The sequence below is a fragment of the Thermobia domestica genome, chromosome 18, assembly GCF_964235325.1.
Source record: "Thermobia domestica chromosome 18, izTheDome1.hap1.1, whole genome shotgun sequence".
Taxonomy (NCBI): Eukaryota; Metazoa; Arthropoda; class Insecta; order Zygentoma; family Lepismatidae; genus Thermobia; species Thermobia domestica.
In genome coordinates this window covers 11,052,456-11,074,354 of record NC_137471.1, presented here as the reverse complement: position 1 = coordinate 11,074,354, position 21,899 = coordinate 11,052,456, and the positions used below count along the sequence as shown (strand labels likewise).

The following is a 21,899-nucleotide window of genomic DNA, read 5'->3' as shown; positions in this document are numbered from 1 at the left end:
TGCTTACTAGGTCTTACATACAGAGTTGTGTACTATTCACTAGGTTTCGGTCTATCACTAATAATATTTTCACGATTGCATTATGATATCACTGACACACACACAGAAACATGCATACATACGGATACACAGGGTAAATATATAAAGGAGTTTTGGTATACCTTTTTTACAAATTCTTAAGATTTTGTTTCCAACTATCCACAGGTCTTGTTCATGCCGTTTTGCAAATGACCAAATCTCTACGCAGTCATGTTTTTAGTTTTCTAATTGCAGTGTTGAAACTAATAGCTAGTATCAGAGTAACTTAAAATGTCAGAATATATGTATCATTGTTACAAGAGTATGCGTGTGTTAGCAGACGAGAAACAATGGTAGACAGATCTACTAATATTTCTGTATTATTTTACATTATACGATGCATTAAAAAAATATATTCCAGTGGATTAAAACAGGGGCGGATCCAGAGGGGACGATCGGGGCGATCACCCCTCAACAAGAGGAAACTTTTTCTTATTTTATATATAAACAAAAACCCATCCCAGAGGTTGAAACTCTTAAAAGTGGCTCTAAGTAGCAGTATTACAACCCACCGCCACCCCAGAAGTCCGTCCTGGATCCGCTCCTGAATTATTATTGGTAAGGAACGGCATGCCTTTTAGCGCCATAATAAATGCTTTTGTCCACTATTCTCGAAAATTACGCATGAGAATTTACCCTCATTTTGTTCAGCTCGTTATGATCTATCGGTTGTCTCATTTTGGGGCAATAATACGAGGGTGGTCCAAAAAGTAATGCCTCCAAGGTGATACCTTTATTTGTGTTTGACAGATAGCACCAATACAGGTATCAGTGGAAGGCTTGAAATGTCAGCTACAAATGGTGGCATCATTTTTCAACAGTCCTCATTACGGGCAACACATTTGCGGCAACGCGAAACAAGTTTTTTTCATGCCACCGCGTCGGCGAAGAATTATGGTTGCTGCTAGCGATACCATTGCCGAACTGCCGCTTCCACCTCTGCGCCACAATTGTAGCATTGGCTCTTAAGATGATCCTTAAGTTTGAGGAAGAGCCAAAAGTCGCAGAGCGCAAGATCCGGACTATAGGTAGGATAAGGCAGAATGTCAACAACAACACTTTGCCAACAGATGGGACAACCTTGAACTTTTTTGGCGGATGAGAGGACGTGTGGCGGTACTTCATCGACCGACGCTTCGTTTCCGAGTAGTAATGGTATATCCACGACTCGCCACCGGCGATGAATGATCCTGGGCGGACAGCCTTCCGCAGCCAAAAATTCAACGACAGTCCGCTGTTTCAACCGGACGTCACCACTGAATGCCATGAATTACTCCATTACTCTGGAACGAGAAGATATAGGAAGGTGAAACAAAGTGACATTCTATAGTTTAAATATCAGTCCATTAATGTTAAATAGTTCAGAATATTTGCAGTACTATTGGCCAAGTAGTGGGCTTGGAGGCATTACTTTGTGAATCGCCCTCGTATAATTAAACAAAAAAATAAAGTTTAAGGGTTAATAATGATTTCTGGCCTACCTCATTATGTATACTGTGTATTGTCATCTTTTGGTAGTATCATAATGAAAATATTGGTGAGGGTATATTTTAGTATCAGTTTTATTTTCACAGATGGCGTGATTGTCGCAACAGTATCCATTTGTAGATTTATAAAGAGTAGTCTTTCATAAATTTCTCGAAAACTACACATGAGGATTTACCCTCAAGTACCTCATTTTGTGAAGCTTAACGAGATCTATCAAACGGTGTTTGTTTTATTTTAAGTTGTTTTTCCATTAAATTCTACCAATGTTGTACAAATTTTATTTTAATTCATGGATATAACTTCTAAACTGGGAATTGCAGTTGCACATTTCTTTTTTAAGCTTCTCAGATCTTTCTTTAGAAACTTGCACAAGTTAGACGAATGTTGATGTTCAACAATTAACCGTCTGATTGAATGATTGAATATCAAGGGCTTGGATGACGTAAGTGACAGTAGAATGTATGTGTGTGTGTGTGTGTGTGTGCTGGCTCATAAAAAAAAAAAAACTTTGGTAAACAATCATGCTACCCAACTGGTACACACAACTAATAATTGTAAGTAAAGTGATGGGACTTTGAAGAGGATTCTTCTTCGCTTACCACTTGGATAAGAGGAGGTAAATTTTATTTTAAAAATCTGATAAATATTGTTGTTGTTTATTACTGTGGTGATAGTTGTGCTAGTAGTAGTATAATGTTATTTTTAAACAAAATCAAGACCTTAGTTCGTCAAAAATGTATGCTAGAATCAATTTGTCGTGAACCTAGACCTCTGCTTCCACTATTCATCAACCAATAATTTCAGAAAACGGAGGAAGACGTTTTGTTGACAATCTTGCGTCGTTTGGCTTAAGAGTCTTCATCCCGGCGAAATTAAAATACCGCTAATTTTACAATAATTATGTGATATCTTCAAATAGATAAAAGATAATTGAAATATGGAACAAGAGCGCCCTAGACAATATTATTTTGCATGAGGTACCGTTATCACAAGTCACCTAGTGGCTTTCCGTTTTCAGCTGTTTAGAAACGCGAAAATAAATGCCGATTTTCAAAATGGCTCGAAATCGAAAGCACATAAGTGAGTCGTGATAACGGTTTCTCATGTAAAATGATATTGTCTAGGGCGCTCTTGTTCCATATTTCGATTATCTTTTATCTATTTGAAGATATCACATAATTACTGTAGAATTAGCGGTATTTTAATTTCGCCGGAATGAAGACTCTTAAGTCTCGTTCCGCCTAACCAAGTAGTTCATGTAGTTATGAAAGTAAATGGTAAGATTTGTGTCCACCATTTTAGGTCAAGTAAGGAATTCTTGTTTTGCGTAATTCGTATTTACCCTAAAATGGCGGACAATTAAAAAAAAAAAGTAGAAATCAGGAGAAATAACAGTTTTTTCCATGTTTCATTTCTCTTGGTTTTCTGGGAGCTCAACATTAAATTGGTCTTTTGGACGACCAATCAGTAGTAAGCAGATCCAAGTCCAAGTTATATTTATAGAAAATATGTCGGTTTTAAGAAAAAATAAACTTTTAACTGGTTTTTCAGCCAATGAAGAGCGACCTGCTTTTTCCTACACATGAAATCCGCAATGTTGAATCTTTAGCATTTTTCTCTGTTAAGTGTGTTAATGATTACAGCTGATCATTATGGGGAAATAACACAATGATTAATTCACACAATATATATAATGTATTTAATAACACAAAAGATATATAAATTCTTAACATATAGGGAATTTCTTTTGTGATTTTCCGCACAATTTTATAGAGCTCATTCGTGGCTAAGCGGTTAGCGTGCAGGGTTCGATTCCTGGGCCCAGGTTCGATTCCTGGCAAGAGCTGCTAAACGGGACGATAAACTCAAAATCAACTCAATTAGCTACAGTTTTATATCCACAATTTAAGTGTCCACTGTTTTAGGTGTTACGACGATTAGGGAAAAAACAAGGATTCTTTTTATTTTGCCTAAAATGGTGGACACAAATCTTATCATTTATATCATAAAAGTTATCAAATAATTGGTTAGGTGAAATAATACGATCCGTTTGGTGACAATCCTGAGCACCTAAAAAAAAAAAAAAAAAAACTATCCACTCTTTTCTTATGTTTAACTACCAGAAATACCAGCTTTTAGGACGGGAAGAATTATGTTTATGCAAAATATTCAGAAAGAAAAGAAATGTGAAATACATAACAACTGAGCAATAACTTTGGCACTGCCCTTATCAATTCTCGGTCCAGCTGACATGCCTGTTCTTTGCATGGGAATAATGCAAAAGTATTCAAAGACCTGAAAGGTATGCAACCTGAATGACGGTGCAATACTTGGATTGCCTGTCTCACAGGCACTGTGATTTTACTATAGATACCAATGTTTGCATGCATTTTGACCGACCCTAGAGAAGGCTTCGTACACGATTAGAACTCTGAAGATTATCTTTGTACAAAATTTAGTGAGTTTAGGTGAATCCTTTTTATGTGAAAATCGGATAGTAGACAGTCAGACGACATACACGTGTCATTTTATATATTAAGATATATATTAAGGTATTAAGATTTACATATTTTCTTCGGCATTAGGAAAGAATGCTTTTTATATATAACTTGTTTTACCTTTTTTGTTTTCTTACCTCTGTTTGTACACGTGCCCACTGCACTGGAAAATAATTATGTATTTGCTAGTGGGATGGATTACAGTGTAGCGTGCCTTTCAGCAGCGAGGTTATATCTCAGGTGGACCAACAGCTTAAAGTGGAATCCGAATCATATAAACACCCGCTGAGAATGAAGCCAGGGCCTCCTGTGCCGAAGACACGCACAATGTAGTTACTTTTCGTCTTTTGTTGAAAAACAGCCATTTTTTTTCAACAACATGGCTATCTGTAACAGAGGTGAACATAGAAATATCTTTTGCGACGCAGAAGCTGTTTTGTTTCATTGAGCTGCTCTAGGTGGTTGTCAGTATTCCCACTCGATTCCTTGTCGCCCTCGGGTAAACATTACTTAAATATGTTAGAGTAAGATCTGTTGTGCTGAAGTCACGCGACAATCTAGAATGACCCAACCTAGAAGTGGGGAATTCGCTTTTCCACTTTGGTGGCTACCACCTATCTGCTATTTCCAACAGCAGCCAAAAGTACCAATGGCCATAGCAAGGAAAAAGAAAGACAGTTCACTGTAGGGATGGTCATTTTGCAGTCGGAGCTCAAACGGGCTTATGTTCATAATCTTAAATGGGACCTGTTCTCGTGATTGCTATCTTCAGTGAGGCTCGTACTCGCGCGCACTGCCCTCATCGAGACTCGCTCTCACTCGAATTTCAGCTCTGGCTCACTGAAATGAGCCCACTTTCAGGACTTGTGCTCATTCATCGAGCCCTAGGCCTACTGACCTCGAAAGGCGGCCTTGCGAGTTTGGGCATTTTAGATTTTACTGTTATGAGTGGGAGTTTCAGAATGAACAATTTGCAGAATAGAGAACGCAGAACAAGCTCGTGAGTCCCTCTTTTTCCAGGAACATGCAGTCTGCGCTTCGTGCATGTTCGCCACGCCTTGTGATGACGTTTCTGAGTGTATCAAGCATCGCTTGCCTATCTTCCCCGTCCAATCTCCAGCGTGTTTTGCTCTTGCTTTCTTGTGTTTGAAATAATCATTGCCTTTGCAATGTAAGAGATTGATTCGTTTTCGTAATTTTTTTACATTTAATTAAATGAGTCCTAAAAGACTGTCTGTGTCCGGTGAGATGAGTCCGATATGTTGAAAATAAATTAGAATTATAAAATACGAGGACAATTCGAAAAAAAAAAAAAGAACTCCGTTTACGCATTTCTGAAAAATGGCTAGGAAGAGCGACGTCAGTCCAGTGAACAGTGAGCAGTAGGAGCAGGAGGTTGTGTTCTAGTTTATTCGTCCGCTATAACAGTTAAAAATTAACACTCAAAAAAAAAAAAAAAAAACTGCCAAATGCCAAATGAGCAGTTCAGAAGTCTACTGTAAAACGGCACGACCACTTAGTTGAGCCATCCAGAACAAACGACGGGGCTGCGTGGTGTTGGTGCTATCCCGCTGGACGTACTCAAGAACTTTTGAAGCACTTCTACTGAGATGATTTTGACCATCCTCCCTATAGCCCAGATTTGGGTCCGAGCGACTACCACTTCTTCAGGCACATGAAACAATGGCTTGCAACGCACAGCTTCGATAATGGCAATGCGCTTTACGATGCTGTTAGCGGGTGACTTTATTCCCAGGCGTTTTTAGAAGGAATTTCAAACCTTGTAAAATGTTATGAGAAGTGCCTTGATTTGAATGATGAAAATATTAAAAGTAATGTATTGTACTTTACTAATGTGTATAATAAAAGTTCTGTATCTGCGAGTGTATGCCATTCATAACCAACCGGCGGTTTTATCCGAATTGCCCTCTTAAACATGAACGTGTTCAACACATTGCTAACGAAGAAGGAAATTTATCTTACGTTTATTTATTTATTTAACAATTTACGAGATACAGCTCTGAGGCCATTTTATACTGAATATCTAACAATAACAGCAACAACAACATTGAAAAGGATTTGGGAAGGTATCGACCAGGGCCTGTTTTAGTAGGTACCCTCCCGGCATTTGCCTGGTAGGAGTGAGGGAAACCCTGGAAAACCCCAATTAGGATGGTCGGCAGCGGGAATCGAACCCGTGACCTCCCGAATGCAAAGCCAACGCTCTACCATTTGAGCTACTTTGCTCGGTAAGATGTAGATACTGAAGATTTTCAAATTGACTTGTTAAAACTACGTGAATATTGAATAAAGTTATAATGATTACAAGTACTAGAAAGTAAACATTATTTTGGGAGGCTAAAACATATATACAGTACACGTAATGCACATACCAAATAGAATTTTCCAAACCCTTTGAAAATTGTGTCCATTGCTTTGTATTTTTCTGTATGTTACATACTTAGATATCATATTTGAATGAAGGTTAAAAAACATTACAATTACTGTAGTATAATAATGGTAATATTTATATCTAGCAGACACGTAGCAAAGGGGAGGGGGCCGAGGGTCCGGATCTCCCCCTTCGAGACCAGAAATGAAAAAAAAATAAGGAAGGATGAAACAAAATGAAATGAGAAAAAGAAGGATCAGCGTTAAATATATATATATATATATATATATATATATATATATATAAAACTACAGGAAGCTTTTGGTTACTCTTTCTTATGAGGAGATTTGTATTAATTGCAATACATGGTGGCGAGGTGAGCGAGATATCCTGGAATAGTCAAGGAATTTGAAATTTCTAAAAAAGTTACGGAATTCTCAGAATTTCTGCTACCAGTCAGGGAGATTTCTAGCTTCTGAAACCATACTGGCTTTCTGTGATAGTATGGACATTTTGTATCATATTTTTCGTAATCCCTTCTCTGCAGTATCAAACGTGTTATTTTCAGAAACAGTTTTTTATTGCACCTTTAACCTGTCATTTGGAACAGACAGTAGTTGACGGAATAATGAAAACAAAAAAGTTGTGGAAAGAAAATTCTGTTAACATTTGATTCAACAGAGAAAGGAACGCAGATATTATAAAATATTTTACAAGACATTATTGAATATGTAATATTCATACTAAATCATGTGATACTAAAGCAATCTTATTACTCCTATCAATTTCATAAACAGAAAGTATTTAAACACTTCCACTTCCTTGAGTTGAATCAATATGACAACACTTGCATGCTAATTATCTTGCAAGGCTTTACGTGACAATCGATCGTGTCTGTTTCATATTTAAAGTGCTGCCCACAAGACAGGAATTAAGGCTCTCTCTTTCAGAAAAGGTGTTTTAAAAGTGATGTCTCGTCTCAAAAAGTATATATATATATATATATACACAAGGGCGGATCTAAGGGGGGGCTATAGCCCCCCCCCTTGACGCTCAGGTTTACACTGGATAAAATGGGCTTCAATTCAGCTTTACACTGGATAAAACGGCAAATTATGGTTTAGCCCCTCCCTTGATCATATCCTGGATCCGCCATTATATAATATACACTTTTTGCAACATGCATATATATACTGCTCCACAAAACTTAAGCAACCCGAGAGAGATGTGTTGGGGCCCATTCAACACTGTTAGTGGCATGCACATACACAGAGACACATAGGCAAGGCGAGCACTCACTCTATCGCATAAGCAGCACCGTTGCAAGTGCGGCGAACAACTTATGCCATGAGGCGTACACCACAGCCCAGTAGTGTCCGAAACACCAAGCATTGAGTTAGTGGTTCTTGTGTGGGATACACACTTTGCAATGGCTGGTAGACGACACTTGAGTGACTTTGACCGCGGGCGAATAATTCTGCGGTTGGAATTGGGCCGATCGCAAGTGGAAGTGGCGCAGGAATTCACCGTGAACAAACGTGTTGTGTCGAGGCTGTGGAGTCGCTTCCAAAATGGTGGTGAAGTCAGTAGACGTCATAGAGGAGGCCTCCGAAGAAGTCGTCGGCCTTCGAGGACCGATTTCTCACAATTTCTGCCGAACGTAACCGTCAAGCTTCATGCTCTCAACTGGCCAATGAGTTGTTTCAGGCTACAGGACAACGCGTGAGTCGTGAAACTGTTCGTCGGCGGCTCAATAAAGCAGGACTGTATGCAAGAAGGCCTTTGCTGTGTGTGCCATTGAAACTGGAGCACAAAGTGCGCGTTACACATGGTGTCAGGAACATGTTGCATGGGGGAACACCAGTGGGCGCGTATCATGTTCTCCGATGAGTCGAGATTCAGCCTGTCGTCATATTCTGGTCGGACTTTAGTGTGGAGAGAGCCAGGAACACGCTATCATCCAAACTTTATTGCTGAACGGCCGTCCTATGGCGGTGGTTCGATTATGGTGTGGGGTGGAACTATGCTGGATGGGAAAACGGACCCATATTGTACAACATGGCACTTTGACAGCACAACGTTACCGGAATGAAATTCTCAATACACATGTGCGAAATTTCCGCGGAGCATTTGACCCAGACTTCCTGTTCATGGATGACAATGCCCGCCCACACCATGCACATCTTGTGTCCGAGTATCTGGAGAGCGAAGATATTACGCGTATTGCATGGCGTGCATATTCGCCGGACTTGAATATCCATCGAGCATGTGTGGGATGCTCTTGGGCGGCGAATAGCGCAGCGCAGTCCACCAGCACGCACTCTCCCTCACCTGCAAACAGCTCTCCTCGAGGAGTGGCGCCATCTGCCGCAAGACTTGATCAACACTCTGATTTGCAGCATGGAAGCCAGATGTCGTGCCCGTATAGCTGTTCGTGGTGGTCACACGCCATATTGACTGTCTTGCCCTCGCACAATCCAGTTTCACCTGTTGAAGTATCGTTGTGCTGAACTTTTTGGTCACTCTGTACATCCTAACTGTATTGTTCATCTTCACTTGTGTTGCATTGTGCATCTGGACCGTCTGTTTGTTCATTAAACTTGGTGCAGTGATCGTGTCGTTTTATTTTCTGCCACATTCTTCGAGTTGCTTAAGTTTTGTGGAGCAGTGTAATATATATATATATATATATATATATATATATATATATATATATATATATATATATATATATGTGTGTGTGTGTGTATTTCTATTGGATATTTCTCGTCTCAAAATGTATATATGTTTCTATTGTATATGTCTTGTGTCAAAAAGTATGTTTCTATTAGATGAAATATGTCTCGTCTCCAAAAGTATGTTTCTATTGTATTATATGTGTCTCGTCTCCAAAGTATATATGCTTCTATTGGATATGTCTCGTCTCAAAAAGCATATATGTTTCTATTGGAAGATATATGTCTCATCTTCTAAAAGCATATGTGTTTTTATTGGATGATACATGTTTTGTCTCAACAAGTATATGTATGTTTCTATTGGATAATACAGGGTGTCCAATATAGTATCAGAAACTTTGCTATTATCAGAAATGAGTTACCAGCTCTACAGCGGATGCTCGGAGTGTTCCCTCTTTTGATTCAAACACTGGTTCACACGTTTCACCAGGTTGGTACGTTTCACCAGGAACTTTACGAAGATTAGAAGTGTTCATGTTCTCAATGGCACTGCGAATGTTCGTTTCCAGGTCTTGAATAGTTCGAGAATTGTTCTTGAATACCTCTTGCTTTAAATAGCCCAATAGAAATGAACAGCAATGTTGCCGGGTGCATGTAAGTAAAAATTTTATCACAATAATTTCAAAGTTTGTTTTTCATTGTTTTCCGGAACTGCATAATGCAGACAGATCCTTAACACACCTTTTGATGTACTAAAACATCAGCAGGATTGCCAATTCAGAGTGTTAATATATGAAAAATACGATTTCCCTAGTTCCCCCTTACAGAGGCCTCATTCGATTAGTTATCGGTGGAAATGAAAAATTCTTTTTTCTGCTCTATCGTTTACAAGCTACTCCAACTAAACAAACTGAAAATTAACGACAGAACATCCATACATATGAGTTATGAGTCAATTTATATGTTTTTCAAAAAGAAAAATGATTTACACCTTCGGTTACATCTGGTAACACTGTGTTGTTCCTAGTGTACTTCAATCGTTGCTTCCTAGCTTAAAAATATATGCATGAACAAGGCTTCATTTTGGTATAAGCATTATTTGTGTATCACTTCAGGTTCAAAAGTTCTACTATCCCAAACTCCGTGTGGCATTGTATATTGGACACCCTGTATATGTCTCGTCTCAAATAGTACGTATGTTTCTATTGGATGAAATATGTCTCGTCTCAAAAAGTATATATGTTTCTATTGGATGATATATGTCTTGTCTCAAAAAGTATGTTTCTATTGGATGAAATATGTCTCGTCTCAAAAAGTATATATGTTTCTATTGGATGATATATGTCTTGTCTCCAAAAGTTTATTTGTTTCTGTTGGATGATATTTGTCTCGTCCAAAGGTACACTATATATGTTTCTATTGGATGATATATGTCTCGTCTTGTATCTCATCACAAGAATACTGTCTCGTCTCGTGGCAACATTACACAGGTATAAGGTTTTCTCGTCTTATCTCGTTAAGTTTTGCCAAATTCTTGTCTCGTCTCAGTTCTAGAAGATTTCTTTATTGTCTCGTCTCGGTTCTAGAATTCTTTATTTTCTCGTCTCGGTTCTAGATTTCTTTATTGTCTCGTCTCGATTCTAGAAGAATTCTTCATCGTCTCGATTCAGTTCTAGAAGAATTCTTTATCGTCTTTTTCGGTTCTAGAAAAATTCTTTATAGTTTCGTCCCGTTCTAAAAGAATAATTTATCGCCTCGATTCGGTTCTAGAAGATTTATTTATCGTCTCGTCTCAGATCTAGAAGAATTCTTTACTCTCTCGTCTCGGTTCTAGAAGATTTTTTTTTATCATCTTGTCTTGATTCTCGGAAATATTTTCTAATCTCGTCTAGAAAAGTTTCAATTCATTTTGTAAATTTATATAGAAAATGTATGCCTTTATTATTTTCTCAATTTTATCTAGAAATTATCAGGATATTCTCCTGTGCCATGAAAATCCACGACGGGTGTAATATAACATTTATACCATAATTACTATGAAGTATATTATGTAATAATTTGTATATCTGTAAACGTTGAAAATGCCTTTCTTTGTATCATACAATCACTTTGTAATTTATAGTTTTCTACAATGAATCATGTATTGTACTCTTAGAGGTATTGTGCATTTTTGATTGTTTGAGAATTTAATGTAATGGAGGTGCCTGTCCTGTCACGCGATGTGTGTTGTTCCACTATGACGGATCACATAGTTGCAGTTGTTGCTAACATATTGTAGAGCGTTTTGTCTCGATGATTATTACTTTTCATGGTGAAACCAGGAGTAAAAGTGAGAGGGAACACGCGGGGACGTCGTTACCCCACTTCAAGAAAATATCTATGGCGTCTTCCCACTTTCTAATAAAATTATAATTTGCAAAGATAGGCACAGGGGACATCGTTACGTCATGCGTCTCCCTACCTTTTCAGATCCAATTTTACCCCTGGATGAAACAATATCAAATTTGTAGCATTTGATCATAATGCAAACTTTAAGTGGATCTACCAAAATAATTAGCACAAATCAGTGTTGTATATCAAAGAAACATGTTTGGGATCAGTTCTAAATCCCAATTTTAAAACTAAGAATTAATACTTTCTTTCCTTCACCGCCTTTCTAGAGACAGCAGAACATTAATTTATTTCGCCACTCCGAATTAAAATACAAATACGTACCGGTATTGTAGAACCAATTAAAATAAACTCATCCTATATTTATTTCATATTTTTAATTCTAGATTTCACAATCATGTACTCCTTCACGGAAAGATTAGTCTTGAACTATTAAGAAACAATGATCTCTTTCGGGAAAAGATTTTTAATGGCGTAATTAATTTTATCAAGCGATATTACATAGTTGGATCTGGAACAAATCGTGACAAATGAATAGTTTACGTTTAGTATGATACGAAAATCATAATAATCATATAAGTGTTTTTATTTAGTGGTACAAAGGTCGATTATTGCATGACAATGCACTAAGTTTAGTATTTAATGAAGAGAGGAATAGTGTGTTGTACTTTTACTCGTTTCGTGTGGAAAACGAGTTCTCTGATTTTACAGATTAAATTGTTAATGTGAAGGTCGTGCAAACCCATTCGCGATACAAGACCACCTGGTGCATATTGATTTCTTCCATCACTTTTTGTTTCCGAGCAAATGTGGCTATACACAGAGTGAAGAAAGCATAAATAAAGGGGAATAAATCGAATTCGTGCATTCAATTCATTGACAACATATCGTAATCCATGCATCCATCTCTATGTATCATCACGATCAAAAGTGCTTTCCCACTTATCTCCTTGCGAGTATGTGACCACTACTTAAGTGTAGGAAGTCAGACTATGAGAAACTGTCACAGAGTTAATTTGACTAGGGAAGTAAGGATTAGGTTTATCTAGTTAAGCACCAGATTTGCAGCATCAGTGCAAAATATCATTTCTAAAATGATTCACATTTTCAGTTTCTTGATTTCTTGTCTGATACTTTACGGTAAGCACCATTTATACGAGATTCGTTCAATAAATAACCGGAAAAATTGTATAAAAACACAAAACTTCGACAAGCCTCTTTGTTATTTCTTGGCGGTATTATCAAATGGGCTTCGCACGCCTATCTCGCGAATAGGATGCTGGGAGTCAGTAAAACAAGATGGCAGCACCTTTGCAGGTTTGCACCAACGTGGAGTAACGAAGTGTCATTAGATTTCTGTTAACTGAAGAGTTGAAACCAATCGAAATTCACCGTCGGATTGCAGTGCAATATGTTGAAAGTTGTTTGAGTCGAACACAAGTGTACGAGTGGGAAATAAGTTCAAACGGGGTGTGACAAGTGTTGAAGACTCGCCATGTCAGGCCCGTCTGTGCAGTCACGGAGAACAACATTGCGAGCGTTGATGAGTTGATACGGGAAAACAGGCGTATTGAACATCAGAACGTCTTGAACAATAAAGTGGGCTGATCCGACATTAATGTTCATACTTGCTGCAATATCATTCACCGCAATACGCCTGTTAAACCCTTTCGCTAACTGAAATCTAATGACACTCTGTTGCTCCACGTTGGTGCAAACCTGCAAGTGTGCCGCCATCTTGTTTCGCTAACTCCCAGCATCCCGTTCACGAGGGAGGAGTGACAGGCCTTTCTCACAATAGTTCTAGGATACCACAAAAAAATAACAAAGAAGCACAAATTTCGTCGAAGTCTTGTATTTTTTTTTAAAATACAACTTTTCCGGTTATTTATTAAATGGGCTTCGTATATATCGGTGACAGTGTAGAGATTTTTATTTTTGAGAATCGACTCTACAGTCGATTTGTTGGAACATTCATTTCCAGAGATGAGGTAGAGAAAAAGAAAGAAACAGACACAATGTCTATATCATCTATTTGGTTCACTAAACAACAAAGTAGGTAAGAGAGGAGTAAAAAGTAGGCCCGCAGCCAGAGGAGGGCTAGGGGGCCTGGCCTCTCCCAAAACTTTTCATGGCCCCTCCAGACCATAACACAAAATGCTATTATTAATACAAAAAACACACTTTAGCTATTGGCAAGAGAAGGTTTAATGACTTGCCCCCCTAACATATTCATGGCACCTCCAAAACTCTGTGGATGGTTGCGGGCATGGTAAGGAGGCCAAAGTATCTACACTTTCAAAAACGTTCTAGTGAGGCGTTATTATGAATAAAATTGCCAGTATTATAACGTAAAACTCTTTGTCTTATCTCTTACTATACTTCTAACCTCTCCTGAGGATTCTAACCTCTCCTTCCAACATTACGAAATAAGCAAAGCATAGAAACATCTGCTAAATGTAGTTTCCCGACCTCAATTTGAGCCTATGACCTACTGTGTAGCAAACGGTCCCATGTCAATTCATCGATAACTTCAAAATATTCGATTTCTTTGTGATATATATATATATATATATATATATATATATATATATATATATATATATATATATATATATATATATATATATATATATATATATATATATATATTCAAAATTATTCGCCCAGAAAATTCTATTCTTGTTAAAAACAAGAGGATTATATTCATAGTCTCGTATGTGTTTACATTTCCATATATTTTAATATAAAAGCTGTCATGGAAATACGCGTGTGAACTTCTGGGGTTGAGATTAGTTACTTAATAGTGATTGTAAATGAAAGCTAGTTGTGTTTAATGTCCATTCCGGAATATATTTAGCAGTTTCGCTAATTTTATCCGAAGTAAAGTATATTTGACAACTGAAGTGCAATTAGTAAAATTCCAAAAAGAAGTATTCAACTGAATTGGTAGAAAATAAAACCGTTTGGTAAATATTTTAACTGTAAAAGTATAAAGGTAACAAAGAAAGTTCTGTCGCTTTTCCACCCACCACCTTCAAACATCGATGTGTCATGTAAGACGTACCTGGAAGATCAAATATAGTCCCCATCAGCATGAACGACCTTCTGCCAACGTTCCGGAAGGCCATAGATTCAATCACGGTTGAACTTCGTGGGTCGTGAAGTGAATAAGGTATCCAGTACATTTTACACCTCTACTAGGGTTTGAACTAGTATCCTCTAAGGTGATTGTCCAAGGAATGGAACAGGTGATAACCGGACAGTGTAATGTTCGGGGAGTATGGCGGATGCAATAGTGTTTCCCATCCAAGGCGTAGAATGGTGTCCCAGGTCATCCTAGCCACGTGGGTCTTAGCGTTGTCCTGTAACAGGAGGCTCCTGTGCGATTGAGAAGTGCTGGCTCCAGAGTTTTGAGTTTTTCTTGAACACGGCTCAACTACTGACTGTACACAGTTGCATTGATGCTCTGACTAGCTGGTAGCAGTTCCTGATGCACGATGGAACAAGCAGTCCACCAAAAACACAGGAAGACCTTCTTCTGGTGCAGTGCTGGTTTCGGCTGTTTTGGAACCGGTTCATGTGATGCTAACCAATGGTAACGGCGCCATGGAGCTTCGTACAGGACCCACTTCTCGTCACATGTCAACACCCTGACCAGAAATGGCTCTTTCCTCAGACGAAATAGCAAAGACACACAGTTGTGTGCTCGCGTTGCCTTCTGGCCCGGAGTCAAATCATGTGGGACCCATCGACCCAACTTGTAGTGCTTCGCAAGTTGATGGAGGTGCTGCCAAATGGTTTTTCCACTCACAGAGAATGTCCCAGTTCATCACATGCCTGACCACTGATTGCCTTAATTGATGCGTGGAGATCTTCATTTTGTACATATGTTGGTTTTCCGTCTTCCGTCTTCGAGGTTTTGTCACCGTCCTTAAACTTTTTAAACTACCACTGCATTGTCCATGTAGTCATGGCACCCTCACCAAAGGCCCGGCTTATATTCCGCCTCGCTGCAGCGGCATTTGACCCCAGTTTGAACTCGTACAGCATACACGCCCTTATGACGCTCTGTGGAGGTCCCATATTCGCTCTGTCCTTACACAAGATCATAGTGTAACTGAATTGCCACAAACAGGTAGCATGTTGGATATACTCACACCAACAACTGATCTTCGCCTCATCCCCATTCGCATTCATCTTATAGTGTGAGGGCCAATTAAAAATAGGCCTCCACAAAATGCAACAGAACTTTTCTATTACCTTTATAGCTCTGAATTCTTCATTGGCATAACTTATTTATGATATTACTTATTAGTAAATCTTGAGCATTATCGTAAACAGAACCCTTATTTTGACTTAAAAGTTTCATCAAAATTAAGTTTGAATTAAATATAATATTTGGTCAGTTCAGGGGCGGATCCAGGGGGTGATCGGGGCGATTGCCCCCCCAGAAAAGGAAACTTTCTTATTTTATATATATAAATAAAACCCATCCCATAGTTTGAAGCCCTTAAAAGTAGCAGTATAACAACCCACCGTCCCCCCCAGAGGTCGGTCCTGGATCCTCCCCTGGGTCAGTTTTAATATTACAGTTCACATTACTTTTACTGGCAGAATAAGTTGAAATTTTGAAAGCATGGCAAAGACAACTAACATGATTGTGACCTGTTTTAGTCTCTCCTTCTACAGAGAAAATAAAGACTGCATTTTCAAGCACTACACAATATTTTGCTACGTATTTAAATTATTAATATCTTAGCAGAATGAAAGAGTCTTGGCGAATAAAAATGTAATTTTTATTTTTCCAATTGAATGACTGCAAAATTATAATGAACAAACTCCATAGCTCTGGATAAGTAGCTTAACAAAGAAAACACAGTTCTGACCAGAGCAGAATGAAATATATTAAAAACTATACTTACAATGTGTTACAGTTTCAAGGACCTAACGTCCTCTCCATCAGACACCATCAAGCAGTGTTGGTGTCTGATGAAGAGGACGTTAGGTCCTTGAAACTGTAACACGTTGTAAGTATAGTTTTTAATATATTTCATTCTGCTCTGGTCAGAACTGTGTTTTCTTTGTTATGCAAAATTATAGTATTGATAAAATTCTTGAAACCGGTTTTGTTCTGCAGAATGTTATTTATTGTTGCTCGTAAAAATCACAGCTTAATATCAATGGAACAAGTACAGTTTAGTGGATACTATTATTTAAAATGATTCTTTGCTGGTGTTTACAAAATTAGTTGTCACAAAATATTTAGATCTGATTACCTTCCTATTTTGATTCTGGTACAAACGCATACTTAGTGACCCACGAAAGACGATTAAACCGTGTTTCGATAATGTTTGTGTGTTTAATTATAAGTAATGAAATGTGAATTATAGAATACGAATGGTACGTAGTTTCTGTTTATATATGGATTAATGTTAGGGTAAGTTAGTGATGTAAACTCACGTCCAAAATGATTGTAGCATATCTATAACTGTCTTCTTGTAAGAATATAATTTGATAATGATTTTGCATGATAATTTTAATACTGATACTATGTGTATAATCAGGAAATGTATATTTGTGGTAAATTTCATACGAAAAGAATTATAAATACGAAAATTAGAATGGGTAAAACGAAATGTTGCTAAATGGACAAGAAAGTTTTGTTTTCGTTTTATTGTTCTTATTTACTGCTCTTTTCACATGAAATTTGTCACACACACGTCTTTGCCGATTATACACATACTAACATTATAAGAAATACCGGGCGAATTCTTTATTAAATTATATTCCTACAACATATTTATAGGCATACGACAATAATTTTGGACATGAGTGTACATTATAGTGTATAAAACGTATAGAAGGCATGCAAGGCTATTATCGTAATTTGGATTTGATTTTTTTTTTTTTTTGACATTGCATGTATAGAAAATAACGATTTACACAGGATTTCATAAACTATGCTTGTAAACAATTAAACACAAACTTGTAAAAACCTGAAATTTATTTAATTGCAAATTTGAGGACTTCATAACTGCTGAAAATCGATTATATCGACGACTTTTAAAAACAATTGAATAATTCAAATCAGTTGTTACAAATTATTCATTACAGATTTTTGGATCAGAAGATCCAATATATTTCAATTAAAAGCTTCTTTGTAGACCTTATTATATCTGGAGAACTACATATAGTGTAGCCAAACCCAAACTATCACTTAACTCAGTATGATGTGCTTATTCCGTAGAAAATACGAAAACTCGATTTAGGGGCCGTTCAAAAACGTTGAGGCCCGGATCCAAAAACTAATTATTGGCCGAGATCACAATCTTTTGATCCATTTTTAGTTTTCCTAAAATTCTTGTCTCCTTTTCTTTTTAAAATGTCCGTATATAATTTCTATGAATGAAGATTAACCTATCAATACACAATTTTATTTCAGTATTTGGGTAAATAATTTCTTTGCATTTTGAAAGTTATTTTGTAAGAATTCTTCAGTGTACTTCTAATTATGAAAAATTGTGTTTTATTTTAATTAGTAATAGCAAGAGGGTTCTCAAGTGTTCAAAGACAAACATGGAATATATCTTCGGTATTATAATTTTGACAAGTTTATGATAAGTCAGACTGCCATTGCCGCAATATTAATTTTTATTTTATGTAAAATTTCGTTTTTTAGCATTTGAAAGGATATTTCTGACAGCTGCTAAAAATGGCGGTCCAATTTACATAACTTATTACACTTTCTTCTTCTTCTTCTCCTTATTATTATTATTATTATTATTATTATTATTATTATTAATAATTAGCGAGAAGCATTTTTACTAAAACAATTTAGTGCCTCGGGACAATGTACCATAACAATCCTGAACTATCAATACCGTAAGTGGTTGTAATTTAGTACTATGCCTACATTCGGTTTAAATATTTTTTCTTTAGAGTAAAACTATCTATTGACTCTAGAAAGGTTTATGACTCTGTTGGGAGAGAAGCATTGAATAGATGAAAATAGATGAAAGCGGTTTCCTCCAATCGAGTAGCTCTCAACCGTCTCAAGTATACCTTTCATCTCCTCTTTTGATCTTTAATTGAAACCTGAAGTCGTAGAAATTAACCACTTTCGGTTTCAATAGTGATCTCCATAGAACAAGAATGGTAAAAGCGAGAAGCGGTTTTTTACCTTCTATTCAGCGTTCTAAAAATAACTACTATCTTCAGTCTTAAGCCTCTATTCAAACCAAAAGAGATGGAAATCAACCACTTCCGGTTTTAACGGTGATAGCTATAGAATAAAAACTGTAATAGACAACAAAAGCGGTTTTCTGCAATCAATTAGGAGTCACAAGAATATATTTGGTCTAGGAATTAATTCGTGCGGTTTTACAAAAGATGGCGTAACTAGCTTATTGTCCCATAGTTTCGTTGATCCAAACATGCGTTGAAAACTACTGTCATTGAGCATCTTGTTTAGTATATGTCAGTTGCTTGAAGCGGAAACAACAACATTTTTTCTTCAACTGAAAATGGCGCATTTTGTGCCTGATAAAGTGTTTCTGCGGGGAGTTATTCTTCATTGCTTTAACATGAAGAAAAGTGCTACCGCAAGTCATCATATTTTAGTGGAAGTGTTTGGTGACCATGCTCTAGCTGAGCGAACGTGTCAGAAGTGGTTTGCACGGTTTAAAGGTGGTGATTTCAGCTTGGAAGACCAAAAGCAATTTGGACAGCCAAAAGAATTTGAAGATGAAGAATTGAGAGCATTGCTTGATCAGGATTCGTGTCAAACGCAGGACGAACTTGCAGAAGCATTTGGAGTTGAGCAAACAACAGTTTCCAAACGTCTCAAAGCCATAGGAATAATTCAAAAGATGTCTTATTGGGTTTCACATGAATTGAAAAGAAAGACGTTGAAAGAAGAAAAACCGTTTGCGAATTGCTGCTTCAAAGACAGAAAAGGAAGGGATTTTTGCATCGAATTGTAACTGGTGATGAGAAGTGGATTCATTACGAGAATCCTAAACGAAAAAAGGCCTGGGTGAAGCAAGGTGAACCAGGTCCTTCACAACCGAAACGAGATATTCATTGTGCAAAGGTTATGCTGTATATATGGTGGGATTTGAAACGTGTGGTGTACTATGAACTTCTGAAACTTGGTGAAACTATTAATGGACACCGCTATCGACAACAATTAATGCGTTTGAAGCAAACTCTGGCCTGAAAACGACCAGAATGGAATAACAGGCATAATAAACTTATTTATCAAGATGATAACGCTCGACCACATGTCGCAAAACCGGTCAAAACCTATTTGGAAAATGTCGGATGGAAAGTGTTACTCCACCCGCGATATTCACCAGACACTGCTCCGTCTGACTACTACTTGATCGATTGCATGAATAACGATTTGATTGGACAGCGGTTCACTTCTTCAGAAAATATCGAAAAATGGATCTTTGATTAGATTGCGTCAAAAGATGAGGAATTCTTTTGACACGGAATCCGTAAATTGCCTGAAAGATGGGAGAAAGTAGTGGCTAGCGATGGACAATATTTTTGTTAACGTATTCATTTACTTTGTTTTTGAAATAAAGCTTCAATTTTTATTAAAAACCGCACGAATTAATTCCTAGACCAAATATTTCATCTCTAGTCTAGTCTCTCTACTAAAACCGGAAGTGGTAGAAATCTACTACAATTTCCAGTTTCAATATTAATTGTAAAAATATCGTACCACAGAAACCAAACTCCTTTGCGTGGTATACACGTGGCACTGCTACTAGTTTTTAAACATTTTCTTTACCTTATGGATAATCGTGGCCTCTATTTTTAAAACCATAAAATAAGTCAAACTCGATGTCATACGTAAACTAGTTGCCAGTAGAGCATAAATTATTTACTAGTCTGCCCATTCCGCACTGTTCAAGATTGACTAAGTCAAACCGAGTAGCGCGTCTGAACAAGGGATTGTGAGTTATAGAAACTAATATATAAAATTATTTGCATGAAGTTAAATCTACTTTAGATTTGTAATAAGGGATAAGAAATAGTAAACATCTGAGATATTATTTGGTTCATGCAGTTACAGTTAAGAAATAGATAATAGCCTAAGATAGATTGGGTTAGAGCTAAGTTAGGATAAAGCTGGAAGTATAAAACCTTCCATTATGCTATTCTATGACAACCAATTAGGTTACATAATCTTCAATAAAATTCGTAAGCGCTTACACATTTTTGTAATGAAAGTCTTGATTCTGAGCGAAAAGGGCTAGTTGACCTTTGACCTCGAGTTGGGCCGGTTTGCGGTTATTAATAAAATATTTATTTAACAAAGTTGTCTGGGTCATGATTTTTAGAAAATCGAAACTTATTTCCAAGAGTTAACTATCCTGTGGATTCTTAGTAGGACAAATGAGTTACACTATACTGTCAGGTTATAAACAGAATGGCCTGGGTCTTTTTTTATCGTCAGAAAAAAATTCAGCCCAAGACTGAAATACTTGTTTTTTTTTTTTCTAAAAACTTATAACACAGTATAGGGTTGTAAATACAATATTGATGTATGGAACATAAACAAAATCCGTTGGAGACGTTTCCGAGAAAATATTTTTTCCCTCTAATTTCACCCTTCAGGAAACTACTCTTATTTTTAGAGGTACAAGAAAATGCAACCCCTGTCCTGGAGAATACTGGAAAACTGACACCTTCCTGTATCCACTAGAATCAGGACTGAAAATAATCACTTATCCAACATTTCGCTCTCTAGTTATTTCTTTTCTGTACCATTACAACCAACTTTCTGCGGACTATATCTCTGAAATAACGCATTTGTCCACCAAGATTGGTCTGTAGGCTTTTTCACGTTTACGTGTGAGAATTAACTTCCCAAAGTTATTTCCTAACGCAATGTGTATATATTACACTTACTTACTTTCGAGTAACAAGAACTAAAAATGTTCGAAGCCCTAGTTCTACTCATATTTATGACCATAGACTGAAACATTATAAAATCGCGCACGTAGTCTAAATTATGGTGACATTACTGCGTCCGTCCTTTATTAGCTTGGTTGGCGTTGTGGGTTTAGAGTTTAGCTTCCCTTTCTGCACCAGTGTTGTAAGAGACTGGTGATTACGGAGCCTTCAGTGGGATCCGTATCCTTAGTAACGCATTGAAATTTCAAGGCTATTCCACCAGGTATCGAACCCGAGATCCGTGCTCCAAAATGAGCGAGCTGGGCACTATAACACCGGGAAGAGCTGCTGTATTTTTGAAATGTTACTTACGTATGCTTATTCACAGGCAATTTGTTTCATGGGTTTCAGTCCATCGTTTCTGTTGAATGGATCTTGAAGTAAAGTTGATTTTTTCATTATGTC

General features: G+C 37.2%; 1 protein-coding gene across 3 annotated transcripts in view; it reads left to right on the top strand.

The window, feature by feature from the left end:
• Positions 1-21,899, top strand: part of LOC145675697 (ATP-dependent translocase ABCB1-like) — a 209,857-nt gene that overhangs the window by 36,136 nt on the left and 151,822 nt on the right. The gene's annotated exons all lie outside the window — the stretch shown is intronic.